The sequence below is a fragment of the Hemiscyllium ocellatum genome, unplaced genomic scaffold (assembly GCF_020745735.1).
Source record: "Hemiscyllium ocellatum isolate sHemOce1 unplaced genomic scaffold, sHemOce1.pat.X.cur. scaffold_565_pat_ctg1, whole genome shotgun sequence".
NCBI classification, from domain to species: domain Eukaryota; kingdom Metazoa; phylum Chordata; class Chondrichthyes; order Orectolobiformes; family Hemiscylliidae; genus Hemiscyllium; species Hemiscyllium ocellatum.
The window spans coordinates 75,760-96,192 of record NW_026869119.1 but is presented as its reverse complement, the minus strand read 5'-3'; the positions used below and the strand labels follow the sequence as shown (position 1 = coordinate 96,192).

The following is a 20,433-nucleotide window of genomic DNA, read 5'->3' as shown; positions in this document are numbered from 1 at the left end:
CACAGCAGCACGAGAAGCAGAATACCATTCAAGCACCACCTTTTATATTTTACCCAGGGATAATCTCCTCAGTCTGCCATTACAATCAACACGATCTATATATCAGTAGTGACTGTGGGTGAACATGTCAGGGTCAGAACCACGTGAACCTAAACCTGCTTTTCGCATCAGAGAGGCAGGAGCTGGGAGGAAGTGAAGTCGGAACGCCAAGCCGGTCGGGAAGGTAAGTGATTGTTATTTAAGTGGAAGTGATTACGCCACAGTTGAAGAGGGTGAAGACATGACTGCCCAGCTGGTTGAGTGTGCTACGTGCTTGATGTGGGAGGTCAACGACTCTGGTGTGTCTGGCTTGTATTAGTGTGGAAAGTGTGTGCACGTTCAGCTACTGGCAGAGCGTATTGCAGCACTGATGAAAGAACTCGAGGACCTTAGGCTCATCCGAGAGAACGAGATCTTTCTGGACAAGACCTTCGGCGAGGTTATTACACTAATCGTACCAGAAGAGAGCAGAGGAGAGCAGACAATGAGTAAGGCAGAGAGGAGACGGGTGCAAGAGACCCTGGGGGAAGTACCTGTCAGGAACAAGTTGAAACTTATGGAAACAGTAGAGACAGATGACACTGCCAGTCCACGAGGCGGCCAGGTCTGTCAATCAAAAGTTGGCATGGAGGCAGAGCAGAAGAGTCACACAGAGCCGTGGTAATAGGGGACTCCATAGTGAGAGGAACTGACCGGGGTTTTTGTGGCAGCAGACGGGACTTAATGATGTGTTGCCTTCCTGGTGCCAGGGTTAAAGACATCACAAACAGAGTGCAGGAAATCCTCCAGGGCGAAGGTGAAGAGCCAGAGTTGGTGGTATATGTCGGCACAAATGATGTCGGGAAGAAGAGGAGGAACATACTACAGCTGGACTTAGGAGAACAAGGAAGAAGGCTGAAAAGCAGGACGTCCAAGGTGGTTATCTCCGGTTTGCTTCCAGTTCCTAAGGCTGGTGTGGCCAGAAACAGGGAGATAATGGACTTGAACGTGTGGTTGGGGAACTGCTGCAGGAAGCAAGGATTTAAATTCTTGGATCACTGGGGTATATTTTGTGGGAAGCATAAATTCTACAAGAGAGGCGATTTGCACCATCATAGGTTATGGGCCAGCATTCTGGCAGGCAGGTCTGCTACTGCAACTCAGCTATGTTTAAATTGAGTTGCGAGCGGGAAGGGGGTGTGGGGAGGGGACAAACTGGATGTTTAAGAAGGAAATTGGAGGGAAAGTTAGAACAAGGGAAGTCAAGAAAGACAACTGTATCAATGAGGCAGGAAACTCAGAAAGAGATCATGCTGTAAGGTTGAGTGAAATAGGAGTTGATGGGAAGGGTCAGGGCAGTAACAAATTAAAAATACCATATATGAATGTATGAAGCATTAGAAATAAGATGGATGAGCTTGAGGCTCTTTTGGAAATTTACAGATACGGTATTGTGGGGATAACTGAGACGTGGCTTCAAGTGGACAGGGCCTGGGAAATTAATACTCAAGGCTACACGTGCTATTGTAAGGACAGAATGACGGGCAGAGGGGGTGGGGTGGCCATGTTGGTAAGGGATGATATGCAGTCCCTTGCACGGCGGGACATAGAATGAGGGGATGTAGAGTCAGTGTGGATAGAGCTCAGAAATACTAAGGGTAAAAATACCCTCTTGCGAGTTATCTACAAGCCCCCAAACAGGAGTCTGGATGTCGGAAGTAAGTTAAATCAGGAGCTGAAATTGGCCTGTCGCAAATATGTTGCTAGAGTTGTTATAGGGGATATCAACATCAGGTAGACTGGGAGAATCAGGATGGTATTGCACCGCAAGAAAGAGACTTTATGGAGTGCCTCAGAGATGGATTCTTAGAACAGCTGGTGCTGGAGCCGACCTGGGAGAAGTTAATTCTGGATCTGGTATTGTGCAACGAACCAGAATTGGTCAGGGACCTCGAAGTGAAGAAGCCATTGGGAAGTAGTGACCATAATACAATCTGCAATTTGAGAGGGAGAGGGTACAGTCGGAAGTGATAATTTTTTCAGTTGAATAAAGGGAACTATGGAGCTATGAGGGAGGAGCTGGCCAAAGTTCAATGGTGCAATACCTTAGCAGGGATGACAGTGGAGGAACAATGGCGGATATTTCTGTGCATAATGCAGAAGTTGCAGGATCAGTTCATTCCAAAAAGGAAGAAAGATCCTAGGAGGAGGCATTGGGTGGCTGTGGCTGACGAGGGAAGTTAAGAATCATATAAAGTTAAAAGAGAAAAAGTATAACATAGCAAAGATAAGTGGGAAAACGGGGGACTGGAAAGAACAACAGAGGATTAGCAAGAAGGAAATACGCAGAGAGAAAAATTGGTACGAATTTAAGATGGATAATCATATAAAGGAGGATAGTAAAAGTTTTTTTAGGTATGTGAAAGGCAAAAAATGGTTAGGACTAAAATTGTGCCCTTGAAGACAGAAACAGGGGAAATATTACGGGGAACAAAGAAATGGCAGAATAATTGAATTGGTACTTCAGATCTGTGTTCACTGGGGAAGACACAAGCAATCTCCCTGAGGTAACAGTAGCTGAAGAACCTGAACTGAAGGGAATTTATATTTGCCAGGAATTGGTGTTGCAGAGACTGTTAGGTCTGAAGGTTGATAAGTCCCGGGGCCTGATGGTCTACATCCCAGGGTACTGAAGGAGGTGGCTCGAGAAATCGTGGATGCGTTGGTGATTATTTTCCAGAGATCGATAGATTCGGGATCAGTTCCTGCCGATTGGAGGGTGGCTAAGGTTGTGCCACTTTTTAAGAAAGATGGGAGAGAGAAAGCAGGAAATTATAGACCAGTTAGTCTGACCTCAGTCGTGGGAAAGATGCTGGAGTCTACTATAAAGGATGAAATTACGACACATCTGGATAATAGTAACAGGATAAGTCAGAGTCAGCATGGATTTATGAAGGGGAAATCATGCTTGACTAATCTTCTGGAATTTTTTGAGGATGTAACTCTGAAGATGGACGAGGGAGATCCAGTAGATGTAGTGTACCTGGACTATAAGAAAGCTTTTGATAAAGTCCCGCATAGGAGGTTAGTGAGCACACTTAGGGCGCATAGTATTGGGGGCAAAGTATTAACTTGGATTGAAAGTTGGTTGGCTGATAGGAAACAAAGAGTAGTGATAAACGGCTCCATTTCAGAATGTCAGGCAGTGACCAGTGGGGTCCCACAGGGATCAGAACTGGGACCGCAGCTTTTTACAATATATGTTAATGATATAGAAGATGGTATTAGCAATAACATTAGCAAATTTGCAGATGATACTCAGCTGGGTGGCAGGGTGAAATGTGATGAGGATATTAGGAGATTACAGGGTGACCTGGACAAGTTAGGTGAGTGGTCAGATGCATGGCAGGTGCAGTTTAATGTGAATAAATGGATGGTTATCCACTTTGGTGGCAAGAACAGGAAGGCAGATTACTATCTAACTGGAATCAATTTAGGCAGTACAGAAAGGTCTGGGTGTTCTTGTACACCAGTCAATGAAGGTATGCATGCAGGTTCAGCAGGTAGTGAAGAAGGCGAATAGCATGCTGGCCTTCATGTCAAGAGGGATTGAGTATAGAAGCAAAGAGGTTTTTCTGCAGCTGTACAGGGTCTTGGTGAGACCACACCTGGAGTACTGTGTGCAATTCTGGTCTCCAAATTTGGGAAAAGACATTCTGGCTATTGAGGGAGTGCAGCGTAGGTTGACGAGGGCAATTCCTGAGATGGCGTGTTACCTTACACTGAAAGACTGGAGCGACTGGACTTGTATACCATTGAGTTTAGAAGACGGAGAGGGGATATGATGGAGACATATAAGATTATTAAAGAATTGGACACTCTCGAGGCAGGAAATATGTTTCTGCTGATGGGTGAGTGCTGAACCAGAGGACACAGCTTAAAATATGGGGTAGACCATTTATGACAGAGATGAGGAGAAACTTCTTCACCCAGAGAGTAGTGGCTGTGTGGAATGCTCTGCCTCAGAGGGCAGTGGAGGTCCAGTCTTTGGATTCATTTAAGAAATAGTTGGATAGAGCTCTCAAGGATTATGGAATCAAGGGTTATTGAGATAAGGCAGGAACAGGATACTGATTAAGGATGATCAGCCATGATCATATTGAATGGTGGTGCAGTTGCCAGTCTTTAATCAATCTGATTAGCTACCCATGACATGAAGAAACAGCCGAACACAGTAGATACGACAAAGGCAATGGGACCTGATCCCATTCCTGCGATCAGACTGAAGACTTGTGCTGCACAACAAGCCGTGTCCCTGGGGAAGCTGCTTCATTCCAGCTCCAACTCTGACATCTCCCTGGCAATGTGAAAAATTACACAGCTATGTCCGGTCCCCTAAGAGGGGAATAATTACAATATGACCAATTACCACTCCCTCGGGACATTCACGATAGTCAAGTTGGTGTGAGTTCTTTTTGACAGAGCTGTCAAGCAGCACAGAAATAACCAGCTCAGTGTTGTCTCTGATAGGTCCTCATTTAGAGAAGGATGTTGTGGAAATGTCATTGGATTACTAATCCAGACCAGGCTAATGGTCTGGCAGCGGGTGGATGTTTAAAATAATTAATAAAATATTAAGATGCAAAATCTGATGTCAGTAATATGACCTTGAAACCAATATCGATTGCAAACACGAATTTGCTTCCCCAAGGACTTTCAGGAAGTGAATCGCCAGTGCTTTCTGGTCTGTCCTAAACGTGACTCCAGACACACAGATATATGATAAACGTTTCAATGGTCTCTGAGTCGGCCACGCAAAATAATCTATTGTTTCAAAATGCTCCAAGCTCTTAAAGGATAAAACCAGGCAGAACACCCAGCACCAGTCTCGGTATTCGAAAAGGGAACGGTAAACACAATCCTGTCGATATTGCAGAGACCTCCTTCCTAACATCTGAGAGTTTGTGACAACTTTCCCACAGATTACACAGAAACACCGGTAAAGGAGGAGGTTGTAAAACACATTGAGCCTCACCCATTCTCGGTCATGTTCAAACATCTCCTCAATGCATTTATCCCACACTATGAATATATCCATTAATGTGAGTAACCTTGGAGAGCTATAACATAGGAAACGCAGTACTCCCTTTGGTCCATCAAGTTTGCTACCCAATTCAGCATAATGATGGCTGGCGTTTTATTTCCACACCGTACTCCTGCTCTCCCATCATCACTTTCCTGTCTCTAAATCCTTATTTATATACAGTGCCTTGGCTACCAGGTGTGAGTGAATTCCCCAGGGTCACCAGTGTCTGAGTGCAGACATTTATTCTCATCTCAATGCAGAGTGTCCTGTCTGTATCTAATACTTTGGCCCCTTGTTTTAGACATACCAGCCAGGGGAATTATCATTCCTGCTTCCAATCTGTCTCACCCTGTCCGAGTGTTATATATGTTACTGAAATCTCCACTCATTTTCCTAAAGCCCATGGAATACAGGCCTAGTTACCCCAAACTCTGCCCCCACAACAAGCCTGTCATCCCAGAGGTCAGTGTGGCCATCCTTCACTGCATTCCCTCAATGTCAGGTTTGTCCTTTATTAGGTAAGGAGACCAAAACTGCACACAATACTGCACAATGTTCGAGATGGGGTCTCAACAAGGCCCTGTACAGCTGCAGTAAGAGACCCTTTTTGCTGGACTCAAATCCACCTGAAATGAAGGTCAATGCACCAGTTACCTTCCTAACTACTTTCTGTTACTGCAATATTGTTTTTAGTGACTGGTGTACAGGGAGATCCAGATCATTTTCAATATTACAACTCCCCCCTTGGAGTTGACCTCTGGGTTGAGACCTCACTGTGCAGCAGGGACCTTGGAGGGCTGCTCAGAAGGAAACAACAAAAAAGAGTATACATCGCTTTGTAGATCAACATGGTTCAAACATAGGCTGCCAATCGCTTGTTCCCACCAAAGGGCACACCGTCACCTCTACCCACCTTGCTCTCCATTGCCGCGTATTTGCCCATTCACTCCACTTGTCTCAGTCACCTTGGAGCTTTTCTTACAACCTCCTCGCCCACTCACAATCCCACATCCTTTAGTGCTGCTCGCAGACTGGGATTTGATACCCGCAACCAAATGCTTAATGCGTTTTGTGAACAGCGGGGCCCGAGCACCGATCCCTGCGATACCTCAGCAACCTTCCTGTGTTCATTTTATTTTTCTGATTTATTTATTTCGTGAATCTGGGTGTCACTGGCTGGGCCGGCATTTATTGCCCGTCCCTAGTCGCCCTTGAGCAGGTAGTGGTGAGCTGCCTTGTTGGGTTGCTGCAGTCCACCTATTCCACAATGCCATTTGGGAGGGAATCCCAGGATTCTGACCCAGTTGCAGTGAAGGGAAGGTGATATATTTCCAAATCAGGATGGTGGATGGCTTGGAGGGGAACTGAAGATGGTGGTGTTCCCATACATCTGCTGCCCTTGTCCTTTTGGTGAGTTGGGAAGAAGGTGTCTGAGGATCTTTGGTGAACCATTTCAGTGCAGATTGTAAAACACTGCTGCTGCTGAGCGTTGGTGGTGGAGTATTGTGGATGAAACGACACTCAAACTGGCTGTTATGTCCAGGATGGTATCAAGCTTCTTGAGTGTTGTTGGGTCTGCAATCATCCAGGAAAATAGGGAGTACTCTATCACACTTCTGACTTATGCATTGTAGATAATGGACAGGCTTTTGGAAGTCAGGATGTTAGTTACTCGCCGCAGTATTCCTTGCTTCTGACCTGCTCTTGTAGTTACTGTGTTTATGTGGGCGAGTCCAGTGAGTTTCTAGGCAATGATTATCCCCCAGGATTTTGGTACTATCAATGGTAGCGCCATTGAATGCCAAGGGGCAGTGTTTAGATTGTATTTTAGTGGTGATGGTCACCGTCTGGCATTTGTGTGGCCTGAATATTACTTGCCACTTGTCAGCCTGGATACTGTCCAGATCTTGTCTCATTTGGACATGGATTATTTCAGTTCTGAGTAGCCATTAATGTTGCTGAACATTGTGATATCATTGGCGAACATCCCCACTTCTGACATTATAATAGAGGCAAGCCATTGATGAAGCGGACCTGAAGATGCTTCGGTCTAAGCCGCTGCTCTAGAGATTCCTACAGACTTGTCCTAGAGCTGAGTTTACCGACCTTCATCAGCCATGACCATCTTCCTACGTGTCAGGTACGATTCTAACGGGTGGGGAATTTAACCCAGATACCCATTGATTCCAGTTTTGCTAAGGCCACTTGATGCCACACTTGGTCGAAGGCAGCTTTGATTTAAAGCCCTGTCACTCTCACCCCACCTCTGGAATTCAGCGCTTTTGTCCATGTTTGAGGGAATGAGGTCAGAAGCTGAGCGGCTCTGGTAGAGTCCAAACTGGCGTCATTGACCAGGGTATTGCTGAACAGGTGCTTCTTGAAAGCACTAACACCTTCCATCACTTTACTGATGATTGAGAGTAGACTGATGAGTTGGTAATTGGGCGGATTGGATTTGTTCTGCTCTTTATGTACAGCAGATACTTGGGTACTTTTCCACACAATCGGGTAAATGTCGTTGTTGTAACTGTATGGGAACTGCTTGGCTAGGGAAGTGGCAAGTTCTAGAGCACATGTTTTCAGTGCTATTGCCAGAATGTAGTCAGGGTATGTACCCTTTGAAGTATCCAGTCTCTACAACCGTTTCTGCATATTGCGTGGATTAAATGTAATTGCTGATGACTGGTAACTGAATTACTGAGGACCACTGAAGGAGGGCAAGATGGATCATGCGTTCAGCATTTCTTACTGAAGATTGTTGAGAATGCATCAACCTTATCTTTTGCAATGAAGAGCTAGGATATTGCATCATTAATGGTGGAGATATTTGTGGAATCTCCTCCTCCAATGACTTGTTTAATTGTCCCTACCATTTCTCCACGAGATGTGGAAGAACTGCAGAACTTAGATCTGATCCGCGGCTTTTGGGATCACATAGCTCTGTCTCTTTCATACTGGTTATGCTGTTTGGCCACATGTTGTCCTGTTTGGTGGTTTCGTCAGGCTGCCACCTCATTTTCAGGAATGTCTGATGCTGCTCCTGCACACTCCATTGAATCAGGGTCTATTCTCTGGCTTGATAGTAATTGTTGCAAGGGGGATATGCCAGGCCATGAGATTGTGCGGGAGTCCAATTCTGCTGCTATTGATGACTCACAACACCATATAAAAACCCAGGATTGAACTGCTAGATCTGTTCGAAGTCTGTCCCATTTAGTACCGTGATAGTACCACCCAAAATGGTGGAGGCTATTCTCAATGTGAAGGTGTGACTTTGTCTCCATAGTGACTATGCGATGGTCACTCTTACAGATACTGTCATGGAGAGATACTTCTGCAACTGGCAGATTAGTACGAATGAAATCAAATATGTCTCGTTAGTTCCTTCACCAACTGCGGCAGACAAAGTCTAGCAGTTATGTTCTTTAGAACCCGACCAGTTCGATCTGTAATGCTGCAGCTGAGCCACACTTGGTGGTGGACATTGAAATCCCCCACCCAGGGTACAACTTTGTGTCCTTGCCACGCTCAGGGCTTCCTCCAAGTGTTGGTCAGCATGGAGGAGTACTGATTCATCAGTTAAGAGAGACTGGTACATGGTAATCAGCAGGAGGTTTTCTTTCCCATGTGTAAACTAACGCCACGAGACTTCATGGGATACGGAGTCACTGTTGAGGACTCCCAGAGCAATTCCCTTCCAATTGTATCCCACTCTGCCATCACTTCTGCTGTATCTGTTACTAATTCTAATAACCACTAATAATTACTAATTCAAAGTTTGTGAGAAGATTTATAGCTCGGGTGCCTGTTGTTGTGGTTCTGTTCGCCGAGCTGGGAATTTGTGTTGCAGATGTTTCATCCCCTTTCTAGGTGACATCGTCAGTGCTTGGGAGCCTCCTGTGAAGCGCTTCTGTGATGTTTCCTCCGGCATTTGTAGTGGTTTGTCTCTGCCGCTTCCGGTTGTCCGTTCCAGCTGTCCGCTGCAGTGGCTGGTATATTGGGTCCTGGTCGATGTGCTCATTGGTTGTGTCTGTGGATGAGTGCCATGCCTCTAGGAATTCCCTGGCTGTTCTCTGTCTGTTCTGCTGGTGAGACAGGAGATATCCGGAAAGGTGATGGGGTGTCTGGGATATAGTCATACTCACAGAATCATATCTTACAGACAATGTCAGGCTGTTGCTTGATGAGCCTATTTATTTCTATTTACCGTTGCCTGCCAGCTGTCCCATTCTGGAAACATGGTCATATATTCGCCCCAATCCACTCAGATTTTATTTTGCAAACTAGCTTTACCAAAACCTTCCTGAAAATCCAAGTACTTGTCTCCCAGACCGTTTCTCAAACATAATCCCCATTTCATAAATCCGTGTTAGCGTTGTCTGTGACCATTACTTTCAGTCCCAATAATTTCTCCTACATCTTTTATTTGCTATGTTCTATGCCCCATGTACTCGAACCTTTTTGCCACACCCGACTTGATTTTCCTCGTATTGTTTGAAAGTTCTGTGAAGACAGAACTGAAGTAGCTGTTTCATTGTTCTGCCATTTCTGTTACCCATTCTCCATTCTCTGGTTTCAGATTGTAAGGAAGCTGCACTTGTTTTCTCATACTTCTCACATTGACATGATTTGTCGAGCTATTACAGTTCACTCTTATAAACTTTGTGAATATACTGTTCAGAAACCCATCAATTCCTGCATTTTGCTCCTCAATAATTTACCTTCCACACCATATACTCACAGGAGCATAGACCAACAGAAATACAGCACAACCTATATCAGTCCCACTTTGAAACAACAGACCCATAGGAGGAAATGTTATGGCACTTCCAAGTGCTCGTCCAAGAACTTTTTGATCGTTATGAGGCTACCTGTGATACCGCCGCTCTCAAGAAGTGAATTCCAGACCCTAACAGCTTCTGGGCGAAGAACAAACCTCAAATTCTCTCTAATTCTCAAACCCTTCACTTTAAAAGTGTTCTCGCTTGTTCTCAACTCTCTGACTAAAAGGAACAGCTGCTGTTTATCCACCCACGTCCATGCTTCTCATAATCGTTGCCTTCTGAATCACATCCCCCTCAGCCTTCTCTGCTCCAATGTAAACAACCCGAGCTTATCCAGTTTCTCTCCATAGCGATATGCTCCATCCCAGGGAACATCCTGGTGAATCTCCTCTGCATACCATCCAGTACAACCATACCCTTCCTTTTAAGTGGCTTCCAGAGCTACATACAGTATTCCATCTTGGCCTAACCAATGCTGTGTATAGTTCTTATAATCTACACCCCGATTGATTAACAGAACACCCAAGATCCAGTTCTTAGCTAGTCCATTACCCTGCTCAGTCCCATTCAGTGATGTGTGGAGAAGAACGAACTGAGCTTCCCAATGTGCTGCCATTCATTGATTACTCCCCTGTCTGGTTCCTTCTTCCACTGTGCATCACCTCATATTTATCAGGGTTACGTTCCATCTGCCATTGATCTGACCATCTGACCATTCCATCTGTACCTTTCTGTAACATAAGACCTTTCTCCTCATTGCCAATCAACCAGGCAAACACAAACTTGCTTATCACAATCCCCACCCCTTTCACCCAACCCCTTCATTCACATCTGCACCATTTATGAAAACCACAAATAATAAGGGACACAGCACTTATCCCTGTGGTACACCAGGGGACACTGGTCTCCAGTCACACAAACAACATTATCCCACCACCCTCTGACCCCTGACACTAAGAAGCTTTTCGTTGTAACTTGTCACGTTATCCTTGATTCCATGAGATTTTACTTTATTTTAAAGTTTCCCATATGGGACTTTGCCAAAGGCCTTGCTGCAATACTAAATAAGCGACCTCCTCAAACTAATTCAATCAAATTCATTAGATTTGACTTCCTTCTGATAAAATCATGATGATTATCCCTGATCCGATCTTGCTTCTCTGATTGGAGTTCAATTTTACCCTTCTGTGTTTTCTCCAGTAGTTTCCTTAACTGTGAATTAATACTCGTTCAACTATACTTCCCTGGTCTATCTCTACCACCCATACTGTGAAGTTATAAATCACACAACACCAGGTTATAATCCAACAGGTTTAACTGGAAGCACACTAGCTTTCGGAGCGTTGCTCCTTCATCAGATGATTGTGGAGGACACAACTGTAAGGCACAGAATTTATAGCAAACATTTACAGTGTGATGTAACTGAAATTATACATTAAAAATACCTTGACCATGTATTGAGTCTTTCATCTGTTCGAATACCATGATAGTTTCACTTCTTTCGTGTGTAAATCAAAAACAACTTTTTTTTAAAAAAAAGTTGCTTCCTCAGGTTAAATGTAACAATTGGTGTTAGCTAGACAATATGTCGAAGGTATTAGCGCTCTCTCTATGCCATGATGTTTAGATGATTCTAATCTAAAAAGTGAGATAACAGAGTTTTACATTAATTCATGCAGTTATTGAGCAAAGTATAATGTACTCTGCAATTACAAAGTCACCCCACAAAATATATGTGTGCTTGTGGATCTTTGTGTCAGTCTGTTTGTGTGTCTGTCTGGGTTGGAGGTTGTGAGTGTGAGAGAGAGTGTATATGTGTGTAGTGAGTGTAGAGTGCCTTAAGTCTGTGAGGGGTGTAGGTGTGTGTGTGTGTGTGTGTGTGTGTGTGTGTGTGTGTGTGTGTGTGTCTGGGCTGGGGGGTTGTGTGTGTCTGTGAGAGAGAGGGTATATGTGTGCGCTTGAGTGTAGAGTGGCCTATGTCTCTAGAGGATGCATGAGTGAGTGTGGGAGTGTGTGTGTGTGTGTGTGTGCCTTCCGTGTGTATATATGTGTATAGGAGTGGCTCTGTGTTTGTGTAGTGTGTGTGTGTGTGTAGACGTGTCTGTGTGTAGATGTGTATATAGTGCAATGGTCGTCACCTATAGTGTGACATGAACCTAAGGTGCCAGTTGAGGCCTTCGTTATGGATATGGAACTTAACTATCAGCCTCTGCTCGGCCACTTTTCCCTGTTGCCTGTCCCGAAGTTCGGCTTGGAGGATGGTCAACTGAAGGTCTGAGGTCAAATGCCCTGGACCATTGAAGTGTTACCCAACTGCGAGGCAACACTCCTGTCTGTTGATTGTTGTGCGGTGACAATTCATCCATTGCCGTGGCCTTTGTTTGGTTTCCCCAATATGCCATGATTCAGGGCGTACTTGCCTGCTACGTATATGATACACAACGTTGGCTGAGTCACATGAGAACCTGCCTCGTACATAGTGGGAGGTATCCCCATGTGTAATGGTGGTATCCATCTCCGCACTCTGACACATCTTGCAGCGCCTCCCTTGACAGGGTTGTATGGAATTGTCCTGAGAGCCGGGCAATGTGCTCTGAACAATGATCTGTTTGAGGTTTGGCGGTTGTTTAATGGCAAGCAGTGGAGGTATGGGAAGGTCTTGTCGGGGTGCTCATCCTCATTGATATTGAGTTGCAGGTCACCAAGTACATGGTGCAGTTTTTCAGCTCCTGGGAAGTACTGAACAACGAAGGGTACCCTGTCGGTTGCAGCACATGTCTATCTCCTAAGGAAGTCATTGTGGTACCTTGCTGGGGCAACCAACAGGGTACCCTTCGTTGTTCGGTACTTCCCAGGAGCTGAAAAACTATGCCATGTTCTTCGTGACCTGCAACACATTATCAATGAGGTTGAGCACCTCGCCAAGACCTTCCCCACACCTCCACTACTTCCCTTTAAACAACCGCCAAACCTCAAACAGACCATTGTTCGTAGCAAGCTGCCCAGCTCTCAGGACAACTTCATACAACCCTGTCATGGTAGGCGCTGCAAGACGTGTCAGAGTGTGGACATGGTTATCACCATTACATATGAGGACACCTCCCACTATGTACGTGGCAGGTACTCATGTGACTCAGCCAACATTGTCTATCTTATACGTTGCAGGCAAGGGCGCCCGGAGGCATGGTACATTTGGGAAACTGAGCAAAGGCTACAGCAAAGGATGAATGGGCACCACACAACAATCAACAGACAGAAGTGTTGTCTCCCTGTTGGGGACACTTCTGTGGTACAGGACATTCGACCTCGGACCTTCGGGTGACCATCCTCCAAGGCAGACTTCGGGACAGGCAATAGCGAAAAGTGGCCAAAAAGGGGCTGATAGCTAAGTTCAGTACCCATAGTGAGGGCCTCAACCGGGTCCTTGGTTTCATTATACTACAGGTGACCGCCATTGCACTATACACACACACACACAGTCACTCCTGTACACACACATACACTTGGACACATATACACAAACACGCACACTGACACTCGCACACAACCTTACAGACACACACACTCCCATACTCACACATGGATGCTCTCAGAGACTTAGACCACTCTACACTCATGCAGGCACATATACCCTGTCTCTCACAGACACTTGCAAACCCCCACCCCAGACACACACACACTCCCACGCTCACACATGCACCCCCTCACAGACTTAAAACACCCTACATCACTACACACACATATACACTCCCTCTCACACTCACAACCCCCAACCAAGACAAAAACACCACACACAGACAGACAAAGACCCACATGCACACAAATATTTTGTGGGGTGAATTTGTACTTGCAGAGTTACATTGTACTTTGCTCAAAAACTGCAGGAATACAGTAAAACTCTGTTATTTGACTATTTAGGTTAGAATCGATCTAAAAGCATGGCATAGACAGAGAACACAGCGTGCTAACACCTTCGACATATTGTGTAACTAACCCAATTGTTGCAGTTAACCTGAGAATGCAACTTTTAAAAAATGATTTTTTGATTTACACACGGAAGAAGCTAAACTATCATGGTATTCGAACAGATGAAAGACTCAACAGACAATCAAGGTAATTTTTAATGTGTAGCTTCAGTTACATCATACTGTAATTTTTTGCTATAAATTCTGTGCCTAACAATTTTGTCCTCCACAATCACCTGATGAAGGAGTGGCGCTCCGAAAGCTAGTGTGCTTCCAATTAAACCTGTTGGACTATAACCTGGTGTTGTGTGATTTTTAACTTTGGACACCCCAGTCCAACACCAGCATTTCCAAATCACGATTACTGTGAAGTGGGACCGTATTAATCGTTCTCCAGCACTCTGGCACCTCCCCTATGGTCAGATTCTAAATAAAATTAATGTTAGAGGTCATCTCGCCACGTTATACATGCTCTTCTCAAGCATTATTGTGAGATTTTCTTTAGATCTCCCGTTATGCATGTGGAGTAGAGAAGGACAATGATTTTAAACAATGCTGTGTATTACCCTAGAGAGCTGAGACTGCTCTAAACTGGATGGGAACCTTTCAGCAAAGGGTAAAAAATGAGGTCTGCAGATGCTGGAGATCACAGCTGAAAATGTATTGCTGGTTAAAGCACAGCAGGTTAGGCAGCATCCAAGGAATAGGAAATTCGACGTTTCGGGCATAAGCCTTCTTGATGAAGGGCTTATGCCCGAAACGTAGAATTTTCTATTTCTTGGATGCTGCCTAACCTGCTGTGCTTTAACCAGCAACACATTTTCAGCGGGAACCTTTCAGCAGCCTGGTAATGTTTTTGCTGCCTCTGGACAGGATCTTAGTGAGATCACATTGGAGTAGTGTGTAAAGAATTTTTCTACTCAATGAAGAAAGTGTATTGTTATATTGGAAGGAGCTCAGAGATAGTTCCCTCAAATGATTCCTGCAAATAAGGTGTCTTAGGATGGAGAGTTATCAGGAAAGTGGAACCGAGGCCGCGATAACATCAGCCATGATTGTATTCAATGGCGGAGCAGGTTTGAGGGGTTCGATGCCTGACTGATGCTCCTCGTCCATAATCAGCCTTTCGACCGTGTTACACAGTATAGAGGGAGGACTGTCTATCAAACAGGAAGCAGGCTCTCTAGATAAGTCAGTCTTAATCAGTTTGTCAGAACGTCACCAGTGGAGGCACACAGTGACCAGTGCGGGGGCCTCAACTATTTACAATCTACATCAATGATCAGGAGGTTGGAATAGATATACAGATACTGAGTTTGGTGATGTCGCTTGGATAAGCAAGAGATTAAATTATCAATAGAGGGTGGAGTGTCTGCAAATAGATACAGAAAGTTAAAGACAATGGATAATAATCTGGCAGGTGCAATACAACATAATATAACCTGTAATTTCATTTACTGGAATAATGGAAGGCAGTATCTTACTGAAATGGAGAGGGATTACAGGACTTCGTGATACTGTGTACTGGGGGGTTCACTCAGACCCGTTCAGACATGGAAGGTTTTTCTCCCTCCCTGATGGTCTGCTCATTGACAATCCGAGTGACCCCATTGCTCTCTGTACACATGGAATACTTTTGATGTGGTTGTTTGGTGGTAGGGATGGTGTTTTGAAAGTGTAGTAAGGGGATGGCCTTTATCCAAGATACAATTATTCCTTTCTATATGGAGACCCGTAGACGATGGGAATGGCTGCCTGCTTCTGAATGAAGGAACTATGGCTGCTTTCAGGACAGGGGTATTCACCAACATAATGTATTGTGCATGGACAACCTGTAACATTAATAGATTGAGAGCTCCTTCAGTTCCTCTACCTCTCCCCATGTAATGGCTACTCTACAGATACCATGTACACCTTCGGGAATCTCACTATACTGGGAAAATAAGGATACACCTGGCAGCTTCCCGCTGAGGGAGAAGCAATGTATTGATCTCATCCACCGTATACATCCTCCATCACCGAATGGTGACATTGATGTTGAGATACTGGGAGAAGACGGAGCTGTTACCGACTCCGGCCTGGAAAGTTTCGGATCACAGAAGCTGAATGAAACTGTGACCCTAATAGCCACCGGCAGCACCGTCTTCCCCCTGGCGTGAAGCTGCAGGTCATGTTGAAGAAGGTGACACCGCGCTGTGACCAGATCCGTGTTCAGTCCAGATCCCCTCACTATCTGTTCCTGGGTTAAGTGTAGCTTGGGAAGCTGTTCCTGGAAAACCTGGAATGGATACAGCAGATCCCTTTCCCTACACACACTCACTCCGTGGTTTCAGAGCTTCCCCTGTCTGCAGCCTCTGCTCCATTTGGTGTTCATGTTACACACCCAGATGCTGTTACCATAGTCCCCATGCTCCATCCAAAGTTGGGTCACCAAATGCTCCGGTCTCCCTGAGTGTCTGAGGCAGCTCACAGCACAACCTCCAGCAAACCATCCCCAGCACCTCAGCAACAGGAGTCAGTCAGAAACCCCTCGGCTACAAATATTGTGGACCAGACCAGATCCCCGAAAAAATATTTTAAGAAGGCCACTTAGACCCAAACCATTCCTTATTTGAAAGAGAGATGTGAAGTGCGTTTTCCAGATATGTTGTGACTGGTCAAAACACTCGACATTAAGCCAAATATAATCTATTCAAATGCTTTAGTTAAAATACAATCAAAGAAAATTTTGGGAGAGCTTATATGTTGGTACACTTACACAAACAATACATACCGTACCTTCTTGGTATACACTGCTTGGCACAAAGATCAATTCAAATACAGATTCTTACATGCAGTTTTTTGATCTAGGAAAAATCAACATCAACACCCATCTCAGAGAGAAAAGCAGCTGGGATCTCCAACAGCTTCTGAATGCTGCAGCCAAAATCAAAACGAGAAACCCTAGTCTGGGAGAGCTGGCCACTGCCCTTCCATTGTTACCACCGTTTTAATAAAACCTAAAGGCCTCCTCAGTTATTTACTTAAACTGTTTTCAGACAGCAGTTCTGCACCTCTGCCTTTAAAACCTCTCTTAAAAAAAAAACAAGAGAAAATAACCTTTTTGTAGTGATAGTATCCTCACAACTCCACTTTTAATAAAATGATCTGTCAATATACAAAGATGGATTCATTTCAGACCTCCTAATCTTCCTCTACTAGTAGCAGGTAGAAAGGATAGTGAAAAAGGTGTTTGGTATGCTTTCCCTTATTGGTCATAGTATTGAGTACAGGAGTTGGGATGTCATATTGCGGCTGGACAGGACATTGGTTAGGCCACTGTTGGAATATTGCATGCAATTCTGGTCTCCTTCCTATCGGAAAGATGTTGTGAAACCTGAAAAGGTTTAGAAAAGATTTACAAGAATGTTGCCAGGACTAGAGGATTTGAGCTATAGGGAGAGGCTGAACAGGCTGGAGCTAATTTCCCTGGAGAGTCGGAGGCTGAGGGGTGACCTTATAAATGTTCACTAAATTATGAGGGGCATGGATAGGATCAATAGGCAAAGTCTTTCCCTGGGGTCGGGGAGTCCAGAACTAGAGGGCACAGGTGTAGGGTGAGAGGGGAAAGATATCAAAGAGACCTAAGGGGCAACCTTTTTCATGCAGAGGGTGATACGTGTATGGAATGAGCTGCCAGAGGATTTGGTGGAGGCTGATACAATTTAAGAGGCATTTGGATAGCTATATGAATAGGAAGTGTTTGGAGGGATATGGGCCGGGTGCTGGCAGGTGGGACGAGATTGGGTTGGGATATCTGGGGGCATGGACGGGTTGGACTGAAGCGTCTGCTTCCATGCTGTACATCTCTATGATGTACAGCATCTCACAACGAGATTCGATTTCAATCATTTTACTCCTGCCACAAAATGCCTTTGTCTTTCTTCATCCACGTCTCCAGAATGTGTCAAAACTTAGTTTTCTCGCCCTGTCACCTGTATAATTACAAATTGAATGGCAGCAATAATAAATTCAATCGAAACAGACTGGTATTTTTTCACCTGAATGCCCCCAAAGTTTTAAGGGGTCACGATCAGTGATAAAGATTCATCTCATGTATGTTATTCGCAATTTAAATGCTGAAATGTTGGAACGCCAACATCAAGCTCAAGGCCTCCTTCCCCATTGTGGAATAAATCTGTTGATGTTTGCCCTGGACACTCCAACCACACGTTATATAATGGAGCACTCCTCATCTCTCCAATAGTCCCTCTGAATGACCTAACTCCTCATGTCTCAGCATAAAAGAATTACATACTTCTGTACCTCTTAATGCTATAACCTCTTTACCTGCTACTCCTGGCCTATGCCGGTAACCTTACTTTCACAGGTATATGTTTTAAGAAGATCTCGCTCATTCTTCACAATCTCTCACAGAAACCAAACTTTGCTTTCTGAACTCAATCATCATCATCAGCCATTTCAGTTTCTAATCTTGCCATTGTTACTCTCTGCTCTTCCCCATGGGTTCTCACGACTGCAGGAAGTGAATTGTTGAACTTCTCCAAAATAAGAATCTCTCTAAGAGTGCCATAGCCTTTGCTCTGTTTTTAATACCAATACCCACCTTTCAAAATTACTTTGTTTGGTTCTTTCAAATTCAATGTACGCTTAACGAGGGAGTTTTTTTTTAGATTCCAGAAACGCTATCTGTAGCTCTGGCCCAAGTTCATATGCCCTTCAGATGGCTTTCTTCACCTCCTCACAGTGGCCAGATACCTCCACTGATCAGGATGCAAATACCTACCAGCTCTGTGTGCATCAACTAAATCCACATGGTCACTGATCACTGCATTTGTTTAGCCACTTTCTCAAATGGAATTAAAAAGTCTCCCCCATCCTTCTAATCAAATTTAGACAATGCCTGGGCATATTTAAACAGAACCCCATCAGGCTTTTGGCTACTAAAGGATTGCTCATCCTTACTATCCTCCTCATCCAACCTACCGTCTGCCTTCATCTCCACCTTCTATGTCAACTTTCCTAATTACTAACTTTTGAAGTTGAAAATCTCTGGTTTTCTTCTCTCTCTTTCTCTCTTTCTTCTTCATTTCCTTTTCTTTTATTTCTACTTCTCATTTTAATTTAAATGGTTTCAATTCCTTCTCATGTTCAAGGCACCTCATTTCAAATTGAATTCGAGCCAATTCGAAAGAGTTTGATGGCGGTTCGACCAAATGTAATTGCCGAGCTATAGCTGTAATTATCTCTCATTTTCTCACAGACAAACACAACCCCAACTCCAGCTTGTCTGTCAATTCCTACAGCTTTACCTTCATTCCCTTTTATAAACCCCCCAACTTCACTTCGTCCACACCCAGAGAACTCTCAGTGACTGAAAGAATCTTTATACACAAAACACGTTTTAAACCAACCGAATTCAACATCCGCAACAACTACTATATGTGACTTTTGAACCCAATAGTCTCTGTTGCATACTCTCCAGTGTCTGCATGAGAGTATTCTGGATGCTCTGGTTTCCTCCCACAATCTAAAGATGTGCATACCAGGTGAATTGGCCATGCTAAATTGTTTGTGGTTTTCAGGGATGAGGGGTTTAGATGCCTTAGTTGGGGAAAATGTGTACTAATAGGGTAAAGGAATGTTTCTGGGTAGGTCACTCCTCGGAGGGTAGGGTGAACTTGTTGGGTCAAATGGCCTGTTTGCACATTGTGGGGATTGTAATTGTAAACCCAATTTGGTATTATCAATTTAGAACCAGACAAGAAACCCCAGTTTGCTATAGACCAACCAGACTGCCTCAAACTATTTCAAGGAAGGTGCTTGGATGCCAACATTTTCTTATTTTAAAGGCAGATGCGAAGTGGGAGTTCCAGATATGATGCTACTAGCCAAACCACTCACCATTACTTAAAACACAATATATTTAATGTAATGAAAATCCATACAGAATGAAGAGGATTTGAGAATAACTTAACTATTGGAAGCCTTAACCGAACAATGGATACAAAACCGTCTACAAATGAACTGTTCCAATATACTAACATCACCTAAACACACCCCATGGTAACAAGGAGCATTCAGACATGCAGTTCTCCAATCCAGGAGGAAACAGCATCAAGTGAAGCTTCAGAGAGAATAGCAGCTCGGGATAATTTACTAAAACTTCCAACCCTTCTGGGACACAAGCACCTGGTGACTTACAGCTATAAGGAAAAAAACTAGAAAGCCTGGTCTATGCGAGCTGGCCATTGTTACTACTATTTATTAAAAACCCAAAACCCCCAAAAGTTATTTACTTGAGATGTTTACAGTAGGCAGTTTGGACTTTAAGATCTCTTGTTAAAAAAAATAAAATAACCATTTTTTTAAAAAAGTGACAGCATTGTCAGACAATTTAGATGCCTGGTCCTTTACTCAATGAGCTTCCCCGTGTTACTGATCCCAAGGTCACCTGAGTTGGCAAACACAGATACCCTCCAAGTTACAAGGATGTGTCGCATAACTTCTGAAACACGCCTGTCCATGGGCCATCACATGGGACATACCAGGAAGTGAAAAACAGCCGGACACACACCAT

The 20,433-nt window shown here is 44.3% G+C and overlaps 1 long non-coding RNA gene across 2 annotated transcripts in view; it reads left to right on the top strand.

Moving 5' to 3' along the window:
* The window catches only part of LOC132813955 (uncharacterized), an 84,980-nt gene that overhangs the window by 49,725 nt on the left and 14,822 nt on the right, over positions 1 to 20,433 (top strand). Inside the window, exon 4 of one of the 2 annotated variants that reach the window (XR_009644236.1) lies at positions 16,704 to 16,901. The exons of the other annotated variant lie outside the window; for it this stretch is intronic. This is a non-coding gene — a long non-coding RNA (uncharacterized LOC132813955). Of the gene's footprint in view, positions 1 to 16,703; positions 16,902 to 20,433 lie in introns of those variants that run through there. 2 annotated transcript variants of the gene reach the window in all.